Genomic DNA, 19,493 nt, shown 5'->3' with positions numbered 1-19,493 from the left:
GGAGGAACAAGACCTGTTAGTGTTACTTAATTGCAGCAGAGAAAATTAAGGTCTCCTGCCCTGCCAGATAGGGCTGTGCTGTGTTACATCGTAGGACTGGATAAGCAGGAAAAAAAAAACAAATAAAACAGCTCTTTTTACAGTGCCTTGACACAATATTCATATCCCTTAAAAAGTTCCACATTATGTCATGTTACAACCATTTTTATGGTTGTAACATGACAAAATGTGGAACATTTTAAGGGGTATGAAAACATTTTCAGGGCACTGTATGTATTTAAGTGCTAGGGGAAGGTTAGTTGTTAAGAATTCCTCTTAGGGCTTAGGTTAAGTTCAAGGGTTTGGTTAATAAGAGGGTTGAATTTTAGGATCTGAATAAGTGTTAAGTTAAGATTATGGTACAGTTTTTCTAACTTGCTATAACTGAAAGCAACTTTGCTGGGTTACCAGAGCCACAGAACCAATATACAGCCCAATTTCTAAAAAAGGGAAAACAAATAATTCTATAAAACAATGCAAACTATTTAACTTTTTTTCCTTAATACAGCAGTTTAGAAATGTCATTGTATCTGCAAGAAGCTGTTTTTTTTATACTAAAACATTGAACAATAGCAGTTGTATTCTTGATGTTCTATCAATGATTTTCACAGAAGCCTTTACTAAGTGATGATGACAAAAAGAAAAAGAAAAAAAATAACAGAGCTTGAAAACTTGTGAAATTATTCATCATAACAAATTCCATTTTCTTCAAGAGCTCAATGTATTTTTGTGTTTAAAAGTTTCCTATTGATGAGGGAGGAAATTGATTCATTTTTCCGGCGTCGACTCAGCTCTAGATTGATCGGCAATGAATTACTCAGATTTAATGTTTGTGGCAGCTTTATAAATTGTTGATTTTCTTTTAAAAATGCTCAAGAAAAAATCTATAAGTCTGCGAATGTGAGAATATCGGCACATTTCAAACAGCCGTTTTAGAACGTAATGAGCAACAAAAACAGCACATGAAAGGAGTTAGGATTCTGACTGATTTATCTGAATGATAAAAGCAGAATTTATAAGAATTTTTTTCTGTTTAGGATCCCAAGTTTTATGAATGTGGTAAGGCTAGAGTATATGGGCTTTTAAGATCATTTAGGGCAGTTGGAAATCAAATTGTGATTCAGTTTCATTCCTTGATACTAGGTAATGTCAATACTTAACAAGTGCAGATGCATTCCAAAAGACCATTTACATAAGCCCTAAGGATTTAAAGCGGAGTTCCGGGCACAAAATCGACCTAATCGGTTTTGTGGCCATCCGCTTGCTCTTCTTTAGCTGAAACAGAAATGGGTAGTTAGGATTTTTTTTTTTTTACTTACCTTGTAAATGAAGAAAGAAAATACTCACCTCTCTTCCACTTTCTCCCTCGGCGGCCGCGGCCCGCGCCGTCTCTAACGCTTTGCAATGATTCCTGGGAGCTGAACGTTATCGCTCCCAGGAATCAATGCGACAGCCGATGCAGGCGCAATCTGGGAGAAGAAGACACGGAAGAGTACGCAGAAGAGGATCGCGCTGGCTTCAGCTGCCCACAACAGAGATGGCAACGCTGGAGAAGAAGTGAGTATTTCTTCTTGCAGGTAAGTGCAAACCGGGACAGATCAGAGGCTAGCCATTGTGGAATGTACTAGCCCTGACTGTCCCGGGGGTATGTTCATTGAAAAAATGTTTTTGTGCCCGGAATTCCGCTTTAAGGAGATGAAAATGGGGTTGTGAGTGACCGTCTATGGTTTTGCCAGCTTAAGTCTGAAAAAAATGTTTTTTTTTTTTCTATTTACCATAATATCTTTTTCTTGGAGTTCATTGAGGAACACAGCGATTCCTACATTTTAGGCTTATATTGCGGGTGAGTTGAACACTGACAAGCAGAAAAAAGATAAATCAGCCCCAAGTATAACCCTTCTCTGCCCAGCATGCTTGGGTTTTGTGAGCAAGCAGTAAAATGAGCATCATAAAAATAAAGGGAGGGACCTGTAATAAAGATCAGAATCCACCCACTTAGGATGTGGAGACCAGCCATGGAGAGGATCCTGATAGCAAAGCCTTAACTCCAAGACAGACAGTGAAGTCAGATGTGTCACTTCTGACATCCCACAGAAGGATTTCTTCATTGGACTTTGTACAGTGAGAATTTTTAGTTACTTTAAGAGTTAGAATGATGACAGTACTAAGGTGACGTCCAGTTAAGATCCAGATAGGATGCTCACTCTCATGAGAATCTCCTGACAAAGCAGGAAATATCTGATCTGTGAAAGAAGACCCCTTGAAAATGCATCAGACATCTGGTAGGTTTTCTGGAAAAAGTCTCGATGACCTGGTTTCTTTGTGTCTACCATGGACCCTTATATGCTTTTATCATTTATTTGTTTGTGAGTATATTTCTTTTAATCTATTATTAAAGATGCTACTTGGGTAATGCGCAAGGCTGGTGCGCTCTCTCTCCTATTCGTTTTTCAGTGTTTCCATTGGGTTTTTCCCCTGACCCTTAGACAGCAGCAAAGCCTGTTCTTTTATTGGAACCACCTATGATAGATCCATCACCACTACATCAACCATGAGTGCAGGAAAATATTATTGCACTGAGTGACACACAGGTACCAGAAAGAGGCATCTGGGAGGTCTTATGCAAGTGAAGATTGCAGGTGATAGGTTTCTCCAAGGTCCCTTAAGCCATGGGAATCGAGAATCGAGAAAACTAACCCTGATTAGGGAGGGTTCTTTGAGCATTCCACAAGGAGTTAGCTGACCTACAGTATGTCCTCAAACCCTATGACTAGACGAGAAAAGGGTTTCAAATGTCTACATGCCAGAACTCCTAAGGTAGAAGAGGGAGAAGGTTTGGGCTCCTCTGATTCTTCCACAGTGCCCTACATGTTTGAATAAACACCTGTCAGGACACCTACTTTTATGCTGGCAGCATCCCAGCTGTTGCAACCACTTGGTGAAACAGGGACTTATTCCAGCTAGTGAGGGGTTCTCCCTGAGGGCACTCTCCATTCTGACAAGATTTTGCAGATAAATGCTACCATCCATACATGGCAGTTGTGCCATGCTCTTTCCATTTTCAGATGATGGATTGAACAGTGCTCCATGAGATGTTTTTTTTATAACCGAACCCTAAACATTTCTACAACTTTAACCCTGACCTGTCTGGTGTGTTCCTTGGCCTTCATAAGGGCTCTTCACACGGTCCGCCTCCGTAGGCGGATCCGTGCTGCTCAGCGGGGATCGATCCGCGATACCAGCTGAGCCGGCGGATGACAGCTCCGTCTCCGCTTGCAGTGCGGAGAGGGAGGTGTCACAGCCCCCGCTGCTCTCTATGGGGAATCGGATGAGAGCGGACCGCCTGTCCGCTCTCATCCGATCCCACTCGATCCGATCCCCAGGACGGATGGAAAATAGGGTTTCCATCCGTCTGGATTTCACGGACAGGATCGGATGCGGATGGCAGCGGGTGTCAGCGGACATGTCTCCGCTGACGTCCGCTGCTCCATAGGGCTGAATGGGGCATCCGATCAGATCCACCTAAAAAACTGACAGGCGGATCTGATCGGACCGCCCGTGTGAAAGAGCCCTAAAGCTGTTTGTTCACTAATGTTCTCTAACAAACCCCTGAGAGCTTCACAGAACAGCTGTGTTTATACTAAGATTAAATTACACACAGGTGGACTCTAGTTACTAATTAGGTGACTTTGGAAGGCAATTGGTTCCGACAGGTTTTAGTTAGGGGTATCAGAGTAAAGGGTGCTGAATACAAATGCACGCCACACTTTTTAGATTTTTATTTGTAAAAAATGTGAAAACCATTTATCATTTTCCTTCCATTTCACAATTATGTGCCACTTTGTGTTGATCTATCACATAAAATCCCCAAAAATACAATTATGTTTTTTGTTGTAACATTACAAAATGTGGAAAATTGCAAAGGGTATGAATACTTTTTCAATGCACTGTAGAAGGACAATTGAACCACACCCAGAACAAACTGGTGGGGTTATATCTTTCCGATGGCTCAGGGTAAAAGAAAATCTGGATTTGTTTTTTTTTCTCCTGAAACTGGATTTAAGAATTCATGTTTACAATCTCTGTACTTGCATGGTTCATTAGAAGAAAGTACACAAATGACAGATAGTATTTTTTTCAGAGCGGTGGTGATAATTGCTCATAGTTGTGTCTCCCTTGATTAGCGTATTTTAGCATGTCTCTTTTGGTGCAATGTTCCTGCAGATAACACTAGACACAGTTACAAAAGGGGCAGTACCTATTATCCTCAAATGCACTTTGAAGATGATTAAAGTTGGCAATACGCTGAGAATCAAAACTGAACCACCTTTTACAGACATTTTTGAATAGGATCAAGGAAGAACACTGTCTGGGAAGCAAAGGAGTCAAGTCACGCTTAAACCACCATTTGAAATATTTATGTTTCCATCTACTGTCAATATACTACAGAGTCATTTGCATATACCTATTTACTGTAAATAGGCATGACATTGGAGTTGAGGAGGAAAGTTGTAGGGCCCATTCACAGTAATGTGTATTAACCATTTTACCACCGGAGGATTTTGCTGTCTTACGTCCAGGCCACTTTTTGAGATTCGGCGCTGTGCAACTTTAACTGACAATTGCGCGGTCGTGCGATGCCATACCCAAACAAAATTTACGTCCTTTTTTCCCACAAACAGAGCTTTCTTTTGGTGGTATTTGATCACCTGTGCAATTTTTACTTTTTGCGCTATAAACAAAAAAAATAGCGTTTATTTTGAAAAAATAATAATTTTAACATTTTTTTATATGAAATCCCCCCCAAAAAAATGTAAAAATCTAAATTTTTTAAAATTTTTGGCCAATTTGTTTTCTGCTACCTATGTTTGGTAAAAAAAAATCACAATAAGCGTATTTTGATTGGTTTGCGCAAAAGTTATTGCGTTTACTAACTAAGGGAAAGATTTTTGTCATTTTTGGTGTTTTTTTTTTTTAACGAGTAATGGCGTCGATCTGCGATTTTTTTTTGCGGGACTGCAACATTGCGGCGGACAGATCGGACCCTTGACTGACATTTTTTACACTTTTGGGGGGACCAGTGACATTACTGCAGTAATCAGTGCTATATATATGCACTGTTACTGTAAAAATGACACTGGCAGGGAAGGGGTTCATTTTATTGGAGAGGGAGGGGTTGTGCTTACTGACGTGTGTGGGGGGAGGTGACTGAGCTATGCTGAACACTGCAATCTGTCACTCCCTGTCACTTAGGAGATCTCCAAACTAGATTCCCCGACGATCGCCGCTGCTCCTCCCCTGGCCCGACTCCCGCTGTGACTGAAAACAGCGGGAGCGCGCCTCCGGCGGCGCGCGAGTTCCGCCTACAGGGGGAGGAGTCCAGCGACGTAGTACTACGTCGCTGGACGATAACAAACCACTTTGCCACAGTACGCTCAATGTGAGCGGTTGGCAAGTGGTTAATGCACACGTTTTAAATGGGGTTAGTCAATGTGCACAGGTTATTCATTGTTTTTTAATCCTTCTAGTTCAAATCTGTGCAATTTTTTTGATGGGCACTGTCCATTTTTTGATGCATTGACACACCTATGGATGACAATAACAGTGTATAAAACACAGTTGTTGATAATGTATGTACAAACACATGAAAATATGTACAGAAAGGTGTGAATCCAGCCTGAAGGCTTAATCATTATATACTTCAGCCAAAGGCAATCGTATGCATAATGAAGCATTAAAATGGTTGCTCATACTTCTAAAGCTTAACCCTGTTTAGCTGCCAATCCAGTCCATATTAATTTGGGCCACCTTTGCCACTTTGGATAGTGCAGGGATGTAAATGTAGAGTTCATAACAGCAGGCATTCCACAGACCACTATAATGCAAGATGAAAGGCTATTTCTACACGGCACAGACTAAAACAACAATATTTTCTTCATTTGTTGAAACTGTCCTAACTAGCTGATTTTTGAAATAAGAAAAAGTGTCTACTTCATTTATTTAAAGTGGTACAATGGATACTTCTTGGTAGAGATATCATTATTTTAAAGTGAATCAGTGTTTGGCCCATGCAGAGCAAAGCAACAGGCTTACTTTCATGCAGAGTTCCAAAGATAATTACAGTGGGTATAGAAAAGAATCACCCCCTTTAAAAATATCACATTTTTGGGCATAGCCTGCTAATGTGGAAGATGGCCACTTGAGGAGACTGCTTCGCACACAGACAGCTCACCCACAGCGGGCACACAGTGTCTAGAAACCCAGCGATTTTAGCCTCTTCAAGGTCGGGCACCCACTGACTGTATGTCCTGCAAGAGGAAAGACCGCACATGACCGGGGAGAATGATAGCTTTTCCACTGCATGGTACCGCATGGTACGCGTTAGAACGGTTCGGTACGGTTTGGTACAACAGCACTTTTCCACTACATGGTACAGCTCACTTTAACAGTACCACCTCGGTTGGGGTTCCAAGCGGGCCATACCTATACCATAACCCACAATCCTTTGCATGAAGCCTTGATTGTTTGTCACTACTAGCCACTGATTGGTCAGAGAATCGTTGTAATCCCACCCACTTACTACTTTAGTGGAAAAGCAAACCAAGCCGAGTAGAGCCTATACAGTGCTGAAATGTGCCGACTCGTACCATGCAGTGGAAAAGCAAACTGAGCCGAGCTGGGCCAAGCAATGCAGAGTGGAGCCGAGCTGGTACTTGCAGTGGAAAAGTGCCATAAGAAGCACAATCCATGCAGATATCATGTCACTAGTCCAGCAATTAAAATCAGATGTTACTGAAATGGGAAATAGGGTGACACACATTAAAGATAAGAATCTGCCTCCACATTTAATGATCTGATAGATGCCCACAACTCCCATAAAGATGATATCTCATGGATAAAATAAACAATTGCGGACCTGGAAGACCGATCCAGGTGCAACAATGTCAAAATAGGAGGCATCCCTGAATCAATTAAACAGCTTGACTTGATGGCCTTTTTTTATGGATGTGATGAAAGCTGCGCTACTCGATGCCCCTCTGGAGAATTAATTAACCAGCATCCATAGACTCCCAAAACCAAAACATATCCCCGCTCATTTGCCAAGAGACACCATTGCCCGCATCCACTTTTTCAAACCAAACAAAAAAGAATAAGGAAAAGAAGTGTGATGCACTAAATATAATCAAACATAATTCAAATATGAATAAGAAGGAATGAATAAATGCATATAAAGATATATAAAATATATATAAAACTGAAAGTCCATGCATCATGATGCCATAAAAGGCAATGGTCAATGGTAAGGCAACCATTCCAATATGATATATAGATTGATGGTAATTGATTGTGTGTTACCGCCACCAACAGAAGGAATGCAAACTCACCAGATGCTGCCACTACAGGCTGCCACTAAAGCAGCAAGAAAGCCTCAAAACATATAACATACAACTTATATGGGTCTCTCTGTGTAATGAAGCAGTGGATATCTTCTGCCAGATTATCACAGCAAGTTCCAACTGGAGACAAATCAGCTCAGCCAGAGCCCAGAAGTATGATCATAGTGTAGTAGGTTTATTGTATAAAATTATAATAAAAAGCATATCCAAGTATATAATATACGTACAAATCATATGGATTGCTGCTGGCGGCCCGGAATCGCTCAGCAGCAGAATGTCAATGCAAAAAATAATGCCAAGATGCATTTTATCCTAAAGGCTATTGTCAAAGGGTCATTTGGCACTGACATCTAGGCAAATATATAGGCAATAGTGTCCCCAATTTGCAGGTGCAATCAATTCCAAAACAACCCTGCGACCAGAAGTTGCGTTGCGGCCATTTTACCAGAGAACCAGAAGTCAGCTGGGGGCTATATTTGAGTGAGCAAAGAAGTCGGCTCACCGCCATTTTGAGAGAACAGTTGGAAGTAAAAAAAGGACCATATAAAAAAGGGCAAAAGGAAAAAGAATGCTTCTTCAAGAATACCTTAAAATAAAAAGGAGAGCATCATCAGCTATGCAATAAACAACAAAATTATTTAGGTCTATTAACCACTTAAGCCCCGGAGGATTTGGCTGCTAAAAGACCAGGGTTTTTTTTGCGATTTTTTTACTGCGTGACTTTAACGGACAATTGCGCGGTCGTGCGACACTGTACCTAAACGAATTTGACGTCCTTTTTTTCCCACAAACAGAGCTTTCTTTTGGGGGTATTTGATCACCTGTGCGATTTTTTGATCATGCGCTATAAACAAAAAAAGAGCGTCAATTTTGCAAAAATAACAATATTTTTCACATTTTTTTATATGAAATTCCCCCCCCAAAAAATGTAAAAATCAAAATTTTTTAACATTTTCGGCCAATTTGTTTTATGCTACATATGTTTGGTAAAAAAAAATCGCAAAAAGCGTATTTTGATTGGTTTGCGCAAAAGTTATCGCGTTTACTAACAAAGGGAAAGATTTTTGTCATTTTTGGTGTTTTTTTTTTAACGCGTAATGGTGGCGATCTGCTATCTTTTTTCGGTACTGCGACATTGCAGCGGACAGATCGGACCCTTGACTGACATTTTTTACACTTTTGGGGGTACCAGTGACATTACTGCAGTAATCAGTGCTATACATATGCACTGTTACTGCAAAAATGACACTGGCAGGGAAGGGGTTAACTGTATTGGAGAGGGAGGGGTTAAGTGTGTCCTAGGGGCGTGATTCTAACTGTATAGGGACATGGCTATTGGTGTAAAAACAAAGATCAACGGTCCTACATAGTAGAACCATCTGATCTTCATTTTTACACCAGGGAGAATGACGGGTGGCTTGTTTACATAACTGACTTGTCAGTGAACGAGCCGCGGCGCCCGCAATTGGCTCTCAAGTCAGTGACAGGCGAGTGACGTACCCATACGTCACTCTGCCTGGCCGGGGCTGACCGCCGCAGTATATAGTCATGCGGCGGTCGGCAACTGGTTAAAAAATTATTAAAAAATCATAATTGTTAAAAACTATTTATGGACCTGCAGAAAGGGGTTACATGGGTAACGTAAAATACAGAACAAGTAAAAAATCAGAAAATAATATCTAAAATTGGTATATAATCAAATACTTCAAATATTAAAAAATATGATATAAAAATATTGACATTAATATAAATAAGTAAATATATTGAAAAAACATACAAAGAGTATTTAACAAGAATCCATTATTTAGTATCAATAAGACAGTTAATGTTCCCTTCGACATTCAAACCATTAGGGGCATATGTACGAAGTTCATAGACCCATTCCATCTCCATAGATACCTTCCTAGTCTTATTACATCCCCCAATGGGGTTCAAGTTTATCTATACCCACAAATGAGATGTCTCTGGGACTGTGGTATTAATAACCCCCTTTGATGTTATAGATATGTTCTCTAAAGCGATCTCTCAGACGTCTCGTGGTCCTCCCAACGTACTGTAAACCGCATGTACATTGACGGAGAAAAGAACATCAATTTTATTAGGGTAAAGCGTTGCACGAGTGTGAAATTGTCCGTTAAAGTAACGCAGTGCTGAATCACAAAAAATTACCTGGTCATTAAGGGGGAAAATCTTCCGGTCTGGAAGTGGTTAAATATGTAACAATGAGTTTGTGCGCTAGTTTTGTTAAGTGAAATATATTGAGTACTATAAAGACATTAGAGTTTATAAGCATTTGTGAAATTGTGATGACATCCTTTGCTATATCTGTACCCTAGCATCTGGAATTTGTCTTTTGTAACACCCTTTCCTAACTGTCATGTTTTTTCTACACCATTCGTTCCAAACCAATAAAAATCATTTGAAATAAAATAATTACATATTGTTGCTTTGAAATGAAGAAAGACACAGTTTTTGCTTTATTCAACTGTATTTACTAGTGCAACCTTGTATCAACTTATACAGTGCCATGAAAAAGTATTCAAACCTCTTGAAATTTTCCACATTTTGTCATGTTACAAACAAATATGTAAATGTAATAAATTGGGATTTTGTGTGATAGACCAACACAAAGTGGCACAAAATTGCAAAGTGGAAGGAAAATGATAAATGGTTTTAAACATTTTTTACAAATAAATATGTAAAAAGTGTGGTGGGAATTTGTATTCAATACTTTGTAGAACCACCTTTCACTGCAATTATAGCTGCAAGTCTTTTGGGGATGCCTCTATCAGCTTTGCACATCTAGAGAGTGATATTTTTGCCCATTCTTCTTTGCACAATAGCTCAAGCTCTGTCAGATTGGATGGAGAGCATCTGTGAACAGCAATTCTCAATTGGATTTAGGTCTGGACTTTGACTGGGCCATTCTAATACATGAATTTGCTTTTATCTAAACCGTTCCATTGTAGCTCTGGCTGTATGCTTAGGGTTGTTGTCCTCCTAGAAGGTGAACCTCTGCCCCAGTCTCAAGTCCTTTGGAGACTTTAAGAGGTTTTCTTTGAAAATTGCCCTGTATTTGGCTCCATCCATCTTCCCATTAGGGATGATCGAACTTTTGAAAAGTTTGGTTCGACCAGAACACCCGAACCTCCCAAAAGTTCAGCCCGGATTTCAGAACCCCATTGAAATCAATGGGACCCGAACTTCGGTAATCAAAAAACACCATTTTGAAGCCCTAAAAACCAATAAATGCCCCTAAATGTGCCTAGGGTTCTGGGTCATACCACAGGGACTATTAATCACACAAAAAAAGTTCTTAAAAATTGTCATTTTTGATAGAGAGCCAATTATTGAAAAAATTAAAAAAAAAATTAAAAAACCTTTGGATTTAGTATCTGGTGGGTCTAAAAAGTGTACCTGTGAAGTTTCAGCTCTGTAGCATGCCCAGAACCATAAAAAAAGATTGTTTGTATTTTGTCACTTATAGAACAGGTTAGTGGCTTCTCTCTTTTCACACCTTGCCGGTTTAGTAGCAGGCGTTTTTTTGGGCATTTTTTGGGGTCTTTTCAGGCAGGCAAAACATCTGAACTTGTGTATACGGGTATATATACACTCATACTTATATGTATATACCACTGTATGTACCACTATACACAAGTTCAGATGTTTTGCCTGCCTCCAAAGAACCCAAAAAATGCCCAAAAAAACGCTAGCGCCAAAAAAAAAAAAATGCCCAGGTGTGTTGTTGCAGGCATTTTTTGGGGGTTTTTGGAGGCAGACAAAACATCTGAACTTGTGTATAGTGGTATATATACACACATACTTATATGTATTTTACACTTAGACATATATAGGTGTGATAGGAGCGAAACTATATTGGTGTTAATTATTTCATTAGCGCAAGTAGTGTTTTCTGCTCCTTTCACACCTATATATGTGCAAGTGTATATATACATACATGGGTGTGTATATAAACCCCTATACACATGTTCAGATGTCATGCCTGACTCCAAACATGTGCTCAAAAAATCCCTATAGACGCCTGCAGCCAAAAAGCAAGCTAACAGGGGCGAAGCCATATTACTGCAGCGAAAGTGACTTCAGAGCAACTAGCTTTTCTCTATAGCGGTCACCCTGATATGGAAGGGTTTTGTCACCCTGCCATAGCAGTCACTGTCAGTTCACCCTACACTACACTATGGTCACCCTGGCACTTAACACTTTCCCTACATAAACTAAATTATTAAAGCTAACTAAAGTGTAAAAGAGCACCCTAACTACACTAGATATCCCTTTCCTCACTCTAATAAATGCTAAATGACACTTTGTAGCAGAAGTCCACGAACTGCTTCCACTCTCTTCCATGTCCCTGTATAACAATGCTAGGAATTTGGTGGGGGCTATCTTATATACTGGGGGGCGTATTCACTAATGATTGGTCTATGGACCCCCTAGTCACTCCAATCACATTCCTAGCATTCTCCTGCCCCCTCAATTGGCTTTTGCTAATGGTTCTGGTCCAATCGTGGGCTTTTAAAGCCCATTTCCTGTCCCAGTGCATTTTGGTCGGTTCTGGTTGCCGAATTCCGAACTTTTTGGGCAAAAAGTTCTAAATTCGGCCGAACCTCGAAACAGCCACCGTTCGATCATCCCTACTTCCCATAAACTCTGACCAGCTTCCCTGTCCCTCCAGAAGAAAAGCATCCCTACAACATGATGCTGCTACCACCATGTTTCACAGTGGGGATGGTGTGTTCAGGGTGATGTGCAGGGTTAGTTTTCCACCACACATAGCGTTTTGCTTTCAGGCCAAAAAGTTCAGTTTTGGTCCCATCTGACCAGAGCACCTTTTTCCACGTGTTTGCTGTACCCCCCTACATGGCTTCTCGCAAACTGCAAACAGGACTTCTTATGTCTTTCTTTTAGCAATGGCTTTTTTCTTGCCACTCTTCCATAAAGGCCAGATTTGTGGAGTGCACGACTAATAGTCCAGATTCTCCCACCTGAACTGTGGATCTCTGCAGCTCCTCTAGAGTTACCATGGGCCTTTGGCTGCCTCTCTGATTATTGCTCTCCTTGCCCGACCTGTAAGTTTAGGTGGACGGCCATGTCTTGGTAGGTTTGCAGTTGTACCATACTCTTTCCATTTTCGGATGATTAATCAAACAGTGCTCTGAGATGTTCAAAGCTTGGGATATTTTTTTACAACCGAACCCTGCTTTTAACATCTCTAACAAACCTCTGAGCGGTTTCAAAGAACAGCTGTATTTATACTGAGATTAAATTACACACAGGTGGTCTCTATTTGCTTATTAGGTGACTTCTGAAGGCAATTGGTTCCACTAGGATTTAGTTAGGGGTATCATAGTAAAGGGGACTGATTACAAATGCAGGCCACACTTTTTAGATATTTATTTGCAAAAATTATGGAAAACTATTTATCATTTCCTTCAACTTCACAATTATATGCCACCTTGTGTTGGTCTATCACATAAAATCCTAAAAAAATACATTTATGTTTTTGGTTGTAAGTTAACATAACAAAATGTGGAAAATGTCAAGGGGTATGAATACTTTTTTTAAGGCACTGTAACATGCAAGGAAAAAAAAAATCAAAAACAGAATCACTGAGTTGGAAAAAGAATCACCCCCTTATGTCTGTATTTTGTTGAACCACCTTTTGCTTTAACCACTTACACATGCAGATATATTGCAGCAGGGCGGCCCTCCAGCACGAAACCACATACATGTACATAATTTTGTGCACAGGGTCTGGGTTGACCCGGTCCCACTGTGATTGGACACAGCGGGAGCCAATAAGCAGGTCCGGTGGGACCCTCCGATCGTTCACGGGAGAGGCAGAACGGCAGGCTGCCTATGCAAACAAGGCAGACAGGAAGAGAGGAAGATGGAGATCTTGTGTTCCTGCTAAGCAGGAACGTGGATCTCTGTCTTCCTCCAATTAGGCTGCCCCCCCACACAGTTAGTAAGCACTTTTACCATTAGATTGCCCCTGATGTTAATACTTTCCCTGCCAGTGTCATTAGTACAGTGACAGTGCATTTTTTAAACACTGATCACTGTATTACTGTCACTGGTCCCCAAAAAGTGTTACTTAGCATTAGATTTGTCCACTGCAATGTCCTGCTAAAAATTGCTGATTGCCACCATTACTAGTAAAAAAAAAGAAAATTCCATAAAAATATCCCATAGTTTGTAGATGCTATAACTTTTGCGCAAACCAATCAATATGGAGCAGAATACATATTGGTTGAAATTGATGAAGAAATTTTTATTTTTTACCTTTTTGTGGGTATGTTTAATAGCAGGAAGTAAACAAAATTGTATTTTTGTCTTACCGTAAATCCTTTTCTCTGATGTTCATTGACAGACACTAGTCCAGAATCTTCTTGACCATTGGGTTATTCTGCCCCCGACAGGAGTAGGACACTAAGCAGGAAAAAGCTTTACCACGCCTATGGGGCAGTCCCAGGGGGTATACTCCAACTTCAATAGACTCAATAGAGGGGTGGGTGCTGTGTCCGTCAAAGAACATCAGAGAAAAGGATTTTACAGTAAGACAAAAATCCAATTTTTTCTTTCGTTCATTGACAGACACAGCTCCAGAATCTTCTTGACTGTTGGGACGTCCCAAAGCAGTGTCAAACATAAGGGGTGGGGAAAAACCCAGCAGAAAAAAAAAATCCCAAAAGGCTAAACCTAGCCAACCAGGTAACATGAAGCTCAACCAGGAACAACATACATCTTCAAAGAGGGAAAATCCTCTCAAACAGCGGCCTGCAAAACATTGCGGCCAAAAGCAGCATACGCAGATGCCAGCACATCTATTGTATACAATTTTGTGAAAGTGTGCACAGACGACTAGGTGGCCGCCTTGGCAACTTGCACCAGTGACGCCTGATGGCAGAAGGCCCAAAAGGCACTAAGTGCCCATGTAGAAAGCCCCTTAACAGGGAAAGGAGGAATCTGACCCTTGATGGAATAGGCCTGCACCACCGCCCATCTCGTCCATCTGGTCCACCTCCCAAGCCGCCAGAACATTTCTTGTGCCCTGCTGGTGATAGACATAAGCCACGGCTGTGACATTGTCCGATAGATCCTTACCTGGCACTCCTGAAGGTGATTTGTCCAATGAGCCAGACAGATCTTATCGCCTGAAGTTCCAGTATATTGATCGGTAGTATTGACCCCCCACCCCCCCCCCCAAGAGTCCAGACCGTGCCCAAAACACCTCCCCACCCGGACAGGCTGGAAACTGTGGGGACCTCCGTCCAGTACAGGGGAAGGAAGGATTATCTAGAGACTGTGGATCCCTTGTTCCACTTGGCAAAAATCTCCCTTTGCAGAGGCTCGAATGAAACTGTGCAAATGGAACCGCCTCAAAGGTAGACATCATCAGGCACAGTGCCCAAACGCAAGTCAAGAAAGAAGACTGACTGCTGAAAAACATGAGCCGAGTCACATCCTTAAGCTTTGGAGTTTTTATTCCCCTGGAAAAAAACACCCTGGCTGAAGCCGATCCAGAGACAGACCCAGATAGTCCAACTTGGTGGACAGAACCAGAGCGGATTTTTGGAAGTTTATTTTCCAACCAAACTCCTACAGAGTCTGCACAGTGATGTCCAGGTTGCCCTTTAAAGCAGTGAGAGCATCCAGGTACCCAGTACCGCAATCCCCCGCTGCCGCTACAATGCCAACACCGGGACCAACACCCTCCATAGAGGCCGCATAAAAATAAATGGCCGCCTTAAAAGGGGACGCCCGCCGTGACGCAGACGTGCAGGAAAGAGGGTCCACAGCGCTAAAGGGGGGGGGGTGCCCTATGCAAAATGGCATCATGCTGTCATCAAACAATTAGGGCCACCCCCACAGCGCCCCCCTCCCCCCGCAGGGAAGGCGGCAAGCTGGCTGCATGGCCTTGTAGGACACAGCCCGTGGCCTTAATTTAGAGGGAGGCCCAGCCACACAGATCCCATCCAAGGGACCACTGGACACTCACCGGGGGAGCCACCCAAACCCCCAACCCCCCCCCCCTCCCCACTCTGCCACAATCCAAGCCACAGCCTAAATTTCTGAGGCCTAGGCATGAAGCCCGCCGGAGCTGACCGCCCAGGAAAAAAGGGGGAAAGGGTGGGTGGGGTTCCAAATGGAGGGTGGTTCACTGGGGCCTCCGCAAACAGCTTCCGGCTGGTAGGCCGCAAAGCCACGACCTAGTGCTGTCACATAGAGTAAGCCAATATTCCTCCAAATAGTGATGAGCCGAAAACCCCCCAACAAACCCCCCCCCCCCCCCGGTTCGGTTCGCACCAGAACATCTCGAACAGGGGAAATGTTCTAGCGAGCATGTGAACTCCAATAAAGTCTATGGGACACGAACATGAAAAATTAAAAAATGAAAGGCTCAAATGCAAGTTATTGGCCCAAAAAAGTGTATGGGGACCTGGGTACTGCCCTGGTGGACATGAATTAATGCAAACATTTTTTTTAAAACAATCGTTTTTACAGGAGCAGTGATTTTAATAATGCCTAAAGTGAAACAATAAAAATGAAAAATTCCTGTAAATATCGTGCCTGGGGGGGCCCCCTTAATGTGCCTGTAAAGTGGCACATTTGTGTGATGTGTTTAAGCTGCTGCAGCAATACTTACATTTCTAAAGGAAAAAATGTAATTTAAACTTGCTCGCTGCTGTACGGCTCCCGGCAATACAGATAAAAAATGAAAAATATGGCTTCAAGTGGTGATATAGTGCGTCAATTCCAGGCCCCTTGGGCCTGGTATGGATTTTAAGGGGAACCCCATGCCAAGATTAATAAAAAAAACGGCGTGGGGTTCCCCCTAAAATCCATACCAGACCCTTATCCGAGCACACAGCCTGGCTGGCCAGGATGGGGGTGGGGGCAATCGAGCGCCCCCCCTTCTGAACCATACCAGGCCACATTCCCTCAACATGGGGGGGTGGGTGTTCTGCCCCTCACCCCAAAGCAAAGCACCTTGTTGATGGGGACAGGGGTCTCTTACCGACAACCGTGGGCTGTGGTTGTGGGGGTCTGCGGGGGGAGGCTTATCAGAATCTGGAAGCCCCCTTTAACAAGGGGGCCCCAGATCCCACCCCCCCCATGTGAATGGATATCGGGTACATCGTACCCCTACCCATTCATCAAAAAAGTGTACAAAAAAATAAAGACTGACGTCATGCAATTTATTCATTGCACCTGAGCAGTGCATTATGGGACGCTCGGGGGACACAATTTTTTTTATTTTTATTTTTTAATAAAGGACTTGTCCAAAACTGGCTTTTGTCTTTATTTGTTTTGTACACTTTTTTGGTGAATGGGTACCCGATATCCATTCACTGGGGGGGGGGGGGGGGGTTCTGGGGGATTTTAGGGGGAATTTCAAGCCGTTTTTATTTTTAATTTTGGTGAGGCTGTTTTTTTTGAGTAATACTGACATAAACTGATATAAACTGAAGTGCCTATATATATACTGTATGTATATATATATATATATATATATATATATATATATATGTATACATATACAGTGCCTTGCAAAAGTATTCGGCCCCCTTGAACTTTGCGACCTTTTGCCACATTTCAGGCTTCAAACATAAAGATATAAAACTGTAATTTTTTGTGAAGAATCAACAACAAGTGGGACACAATCATGAAGTGGAATGAAATTTATTGGATATTTCGAACTTTTTTAACAAATAAAAAACTGAAAAATTGGGCGTACGAAATTATTCAGCCCCCTTAAGTTAATACTTTGTAGTGCCACCTTTTGCTGCGATTACAGCTGTAAGTCGCTTGGGGTATGTCTCTATCAGTTTTGCACATCGAGAGACTAAAATTTTTGCCCATTCCTTCTTGCAAAACAGCTCAAGCTCAGTGAGGTTGGATGTAGAGCGTTTGTGAACAGCAGTTTTCAGTTCTTTCCACAGATTGGATTCAGGTCTGGACTTTGACTTGGCCATTCTAACACCTGGATATGTTTATTTGTGAACCATTCCATTGTAGATTTTGCTTTACGTTTTGGATCATTGTCTTGTTGGAAGACAAATCTCCGTCCCAGTCTCAGGTCTTTTGCAGACTCCATCAGGTTTTCTTCCAGAATGGTCCTGTATTTGGCTCCATCCATCTTCCCATCAATTGTAACCATCTTCCCTGTCCCTGCTGAAGAAAAGCAGGCCCAAACCATGATGCTGCCACCACCATGTTTGACAGTGGGGATAGTGTGTTCAGGGTGATGAGCTGTGTTGCTTTTACGCCAAACATAACGTTTTGCATTGTTGCCAAAAAGTTTGATTTTGGTTTCATCTGACCAGAGCACCTTCTTCCACATATTTAGTGTGTCTCCAGGTGGCTTGTGGCAAACTTTAAACGACACTTTTTATGGATATCTTTAAGAAATGTCTTTCTTCTTGCCACTCTTCCATAAAGGCCAGATTTGTGCAGTATACGACTGATTGTTGTCCTATGGACAGAGTCTCCCACCTCAGCTGTAGATCTCTGCAGTTCATCCAGAGTGATCATGGGCCTCTTGGCTGCATCTCTGATCAGTCTTCTCCTTGTATTAGCTGAAAGTTTAGAGGGACGGCCAGGTCTTCGTAGATTTGCAGTGGTCTGATACTCCTTCCATTTCAATATTATCACTTGCACAGTGCTCCTTGGGATGTTTAAAGCTTGGAAAATCTTTTTGTATCCAAATCCGGTTTAAACTTCTTCACAACACTATCTCGGACCTGCCTGGTGTGTTCCTTGTTCTTCATGATGCTCTCTGCGCTTTAAACGGACCTCTGAGACTATCACAGTGCAGGTGCATTTAATACAGAGACTTGATTACACACAGGTGGATTCTATTTATCATCATTAGTCATTTAGGTCAACATTGGATCATTCAGAGATCCTCACTGAACTTCTGGAGAGAGTTTGCTGCACTGAAAGTAAAGGGGCTGAATAATTTTGCACGCCCAATTTTTCAGCTTTTTATTTGTTAACAAAGTTTGAAATATCCAATAAATTTCGTTCCACTTCATGATTGTGTCCCACTTGTTGTTGATTCTTCACAAAAAATTACAGTTTTATATCTTTATGTTTGAAGCCTGAAATGTGGCAAAAGGTCGCAAAGTTCAAGGGGCCCGAATACTTTCGCAAGGCACTGTATATTTTTGTGGTATACACTGCACTATCTGATCTCAGCAAACTGTAAAAAGCTAAAATCTCTCTCCCTGTCAGCAATGTATCCAAGGGATTCAAACCCACAACCAATTGCATGTCTGGTATTTTACCACCTATGCCAACTTCAAGCCTGCTTAAAAAAACATATGGAGTGTTCCCATAAGTTCCCGCAAAGAAGCCCATTTGTTCGCCATTCAGCGAACGGACAAACTGGCTTTGTTCGAGTCGAACTTAGGTTCAACTCAAACACAAAGCCCATCCCTAAATCAAAATTCAGAAGTACCATCAAATATATTGATACGAGGAGGGGGACTGTTGTTTTGCCTTGAATAGTTTTCTATACGCATCTCTAGGTACAACAATGCCACCTTACAGTGCACCATCTATCGAATGCAAAGTTGCTACAAGTCAGTAGAGACTGTCAAAGCAGACAACATTCCTTTGTGATCATTTCAAGGATGCCCAGATGTTAGTGTATTGTACGCTGCTGTCTGAACAGACTGTTCATGTAACAGTTGGATGTTTGCTTACAAGTGACTCTATGCTGCCTGAAGCAGTAATAAGTCTACAGTGCGGGCAAATGTTACCATAATTTATTTTCCATGATTTCATTCCACAATTTTTCCTACAGTTTCACCAGATGTAGCATTTGCAATCATTTTCAAACTTTGTCTAAATAAGGAAGTACAGTATCCAAATGACTGGAAACAATAACAAACAATTCTACTGTTGCAAACAGCTTCATGTGGGATTGTACCCTGGTAGCCAAAGGAAAATGTATGGGACAAAATAAACCCATCTCTTAAAACGGGAGTATGTTGGCAATTTGCATCTATATTATTTTACTAATTTTTC

This window comes from Pelophylax lessonae (assembly GCF_965119305.1).
Source record: "Pelophylax lessonae genome assembly, chromosome: 11".
Classification (NCBI taxonomy): Eukaryota; Metazoa; Chordata; class Amphibia; order Anura; family Ranidae; genus Pelophylax; species Pelophylax lessonae.
The sequence above is the reverse complement of the archived record's forward strand: the minus strand, read 5'-3'. Positions refer to the sequence as shown.